The following is a 4238-nucleotide window of genomic DNA, read 5'->3' as shown; positions in this document are numbered from 1 at the left end:
CCCCAGCATTCAAGCAGCTAATTGTATTTAAAACTGCTGATATACATGTACAAAAGTGCTGCGTCAGACCTTACAAACCTTCTTCGATTTTGATACAAACTTTCAATAATAATCTACAAAATACTCAACAGATTTTCACTATGACACAATTCAAAAACCTTCACAACACACCGGCAAGTCAGGCCTGACATACCAGACATAGGAAATGTCTTACCCGACTCCCTAAAACACAACATTGCTGTTTTGTTTTGTTTGTTTGTTTGTTTGTTTGTTTGTTTGTTGTTGTTATAGAGTTGTTGTTGTTACAGCTATAGAGCAAGAAGTACATTCTAACGCGATACACTCAATTTATATATAACCCTGTTTAGATGCTGGCGTCATCCCTTCAGGATTATCGTAGGTACATTCAATTGACGAAATGATGATATAGTACATAGGCCAAGCACAAACATTAAATTCACATACTACAAAATGTGCAGTATGTGTGCACACACAGTACTACCAGACATCTTTCTGCTGCTATGCAATACTACTGTAAAATTCTTCTTTTCGTGAGGAGCAAACTTGAGCTTATCAAATATCCCCGTAAAGCCGTCAGCCAAGTCAAGCCATGCTTATGCAGGTCTGCTTAATCAAATATACATCATTTCATGATTTAGACGCCTACATTATGTGCTATGATTAATATGCTGTAGTATTATACATGAGATTGTACGTTTGTTTGTCTTTTCGTTCTCCCCCTTGTTATTTCGTTTTATTTAGTGTAACTCTGTACAACAATGTAATTTCATTTTGTGTTGACTTGAGAAGCAGAATAAATACAAACAAACAAGGAAATACCATACCACAGAGATGTTCAGCCGATATCCTCTGTCAAATGTAGAGAACTGTTGTACATATGTTCAATCGTGTCAATTAATTGAACATTTTGAACTTTAAATCATAAAATTCAGTGTTGTTCGTAACTTTGACTATCAAAACACACACATAATTACACTTTGACTATCATTATCATTCCTTATGGACGTTTTAAGGTGCCGTAGCATGACGACAACGCGGAATTACATGGGGTCATCATTAGCGATGGCCATTCTCCACAGAGAAAGAGTGCCACTATTACCTCCGAGTTCAGCATGTGTCAAGGGATGTAGCACGGAAGTCGGACTGTGCGAAGCGTAGTCTCTGGTGACCACCACACCGTCCTCCCTCAGCCAGTACACTGTGTCGTTTAATATGCTCACATCTATAAGGCGGCTGTCGCTGGCTGCACTTTGTATGTCAAGTCCTGCTATCTTAGTCTGACCTGGGCTCCCTGGAGGCAGGTTAGTGTAGTAGGCTGTGTCCATTCCTCCATAGTCGGAATAGAGCAGTCGGCCAGCTGTGAGACAAAACACAGGTTTGCGAAAATAGGAGCAGTGTTTCATAGGCGTTTAACAGATAAACTGTCATAATGTAACTCGAGAATGAACGTGCCGAACATTCTGGAGACCTTGTGGAGCGGGGAAATGTGCAAACGCCGGGAAATGTGCAAACGCCGGGAATTGTGCAAACGTCTCGCCGGGAAATGTGCAAACGCCGGGAAATGTGCAAACGTCTTGCCAGGAAATGTGCAAACGCCGGGAAATGTGCAAACGTCTCGCCGGGAAATGTGCAAATTTCATCAACGGGAAATGTGCAAACATGACGCCGGGAAATGTGCAAAAGTTCAATTTTGCCGGGAAATGTGCAAAAAATTCGCCGGGAAATGTGCAAATTATATACTTTAGCGATATTTTGTATAAAGATAGTAGATAAACTCCATATCAAAACTACCCATGAACTTCCACCATTTATATTTTCTTGATGAAATCCTTGACGGATTTTCAACAAAAGTGGCAGGTAGCACGATTATGGCAATGGGATCTCGATTTGTTTATAGTACCCACCCCCCTCCCGAAAAAAAAGGGGAGGGGGGCCTCAAAGTCCCAGAACTACGGTTTTATCGAAATTCTTCTTATATTCTCTAACCAAATAAGAATGAGCTAGGTTGGTTCTATAACGACATTGATGACAGTAGTTCAAGTTTAATGGCAGATCCAGGGATGCAGGGCACAAGTAGGGAGGAGGCTTCAAATTGAAGCCTCAGAGTCCCTAAACTAGTGCTATGAAGACATTAATGACTGAAATTGCATGTTTGATTATGACGGATTCAGGGGTGCCCGGATCGCAGGGGGGGGGGGGGGGGGGTGTTGGGGGTGATGGGGAGGAGAGGGATTTTCTACATTTTCAGTATCTTCTTGAAAAGTCTACGAAAGATTTTCACCAAACTTGTCAGATAGCCTCATTACGGTGATATGATCTTTATAAGTTGAAATTAGCCCCCAAGTAACCCCCCCCCCCCGGTCGAAGGGGTGGGGGGTTGAAGCCTCAGAGTCCCTAAACTCTGGATTTTTAAATCTTCTTCTGTCGAACAAAAAAGATAAAGTGCCTTAAAATTAGTGCCTTGAAGACATTAATGACTGAAATCTCATGTTCGATTATGGCGGATCCAGGGGTGCCCCGATTTTGAGGGGGGGGGGGAAGTGATGGAGAGGAGGGGTATTGTCCACATTTACTGCATCTTCTTGATAAATCTTAACAAGGATTTTCACCAAACTTGGCAGATAGCATCTTTACGGTGATATGATCTTTATTACATTTTGTTAAATTTTGTTAAAATGAGCCCCAGGAGGAGTTGAAGCTTCAGGTCCCTAGACTCTGGAATTTGTAATCTTCTGTCGAACCGAAGAATATAGAACTATGTTATGAAGATACTAGTTACCAAAATTTCAGGTTTGATTATGACTGGTCCAGAGTGCCCTGACAATGGGTGTGAGGGGGAGGAGGGGGATTTTCCACATTTTCTGCAGTCTTGTAAAATCTATGACGGATTTCAACCAAACTTGGCAGATAGTATATTTATGGTGATTCGATCTTAATTTGTAAAAATGACCCCCCCCCCCAACCGACGAAAGGGGGGGGGGTGGGTTGAAGCCTCAGAGTCCCTATACTCTTGATTGCTTTTTTTTTAAACTTCTGTCGAACCGAAAAAGTTCGTGCGATAAAGACATTAATGACAGAAATATCATGTTTGATTATGGCGGGTCCAGGGGTGCTCTGATCGGGGGGAAGGTGGGGGTGAGGGGGAGAAGGGGGATTTTCAAAATGTTCTCCATCTTCTTGAAAACTTCTATGACGAATTTTTCACCAAACTTGGCAGATCCGAAGATTGAGGTGGGGGATAAAGGGGGGGGGGGGGGGAGCAGGCGCGCCGGAAGCAGTTTTGGATTGGGGGGGCAAACATTGGAGGGGGCTCAAGATTAGACCATGCATATGTTACACAATATACACATACACACACACACACACACACACACACACACGCACACACATCTATTATAGATATATATATATATATATATATATATATATATATATATATTATGTAAAGTGGCGTACGGTGGGTCGAAACATGGGGGGAACCATGAAGTAATTTTGACAGTCTGTATGCTTGTGCGTGTGTGCGTGAGCAATAATGGGACTACAATACATTACGGAATGTGATACATTCAACAACGCAGTAATTGAGGAACATTGTAAGTTTTCCTTACATGGATTATGGAATGACGGTGTGAAACGATCGAAAAATTATATACTGTCAGCAACATAAGGTGAATGGCATAACAATAGAATGCGAGCGAGCGAAGCGAGCGAGCTTGAAAATTTTGATATTCTACAGTTCCAAAACTGGAGTTTTAATTGTAGCTATATATTTCGCTTTGGAAATAAATGGGGGCGCATCGGGCGCAACTGCTGGCAATTATTGGCAGCAACATTAAATGGCATAACGATTCAATGCGAGCGAGCGAAGCGAGCAAGCTTGAAAATTTTGACATTCTACAGTCCCAAAACTGGGGTTTGTAGCTATATCTTTCACTTTGGAAATTAATGGGGCGGTGCATCGGGCGCAACTGCTAGCAATTACTGGCAGCAACATTAGGAGAATGGCAGAAGGATTCAATGCGAGCGAGCTTGAGAATTTTGACATTTTACAGTCCAAAAACTCCCGTTTGTAGCTATATCTTTCGCTTTGGAAATTAAGGGGGGGGGCATCGGGCGCAACTACTGGCAATTACTGTCAGCAACATTGGGAGAATGGCATAACGATTCAATGCGAGCGAGCGAAGCGAGCGAGCTTGAAAATTTTGACATTCTAGAGT

Source organism: Diadema antillarum, unplaced genomic scaffold (assembly GCF_040938485.1).
Source record: "Diadema antillarum isolate AM-2024a unplaced genomic scaffold, OU_Dant_1.0 seq00000269_RagTag, whole genome shotgun sequence".
Lineage (NCBI taxonomy): Eukaryota > Metazoa > Echinodermata > Echinoidea > Diadematoida > Diadematidae > Diadema > Diadema antillarum.
This window is presented reverse-complemented; position numbering follows the sequence as displayed.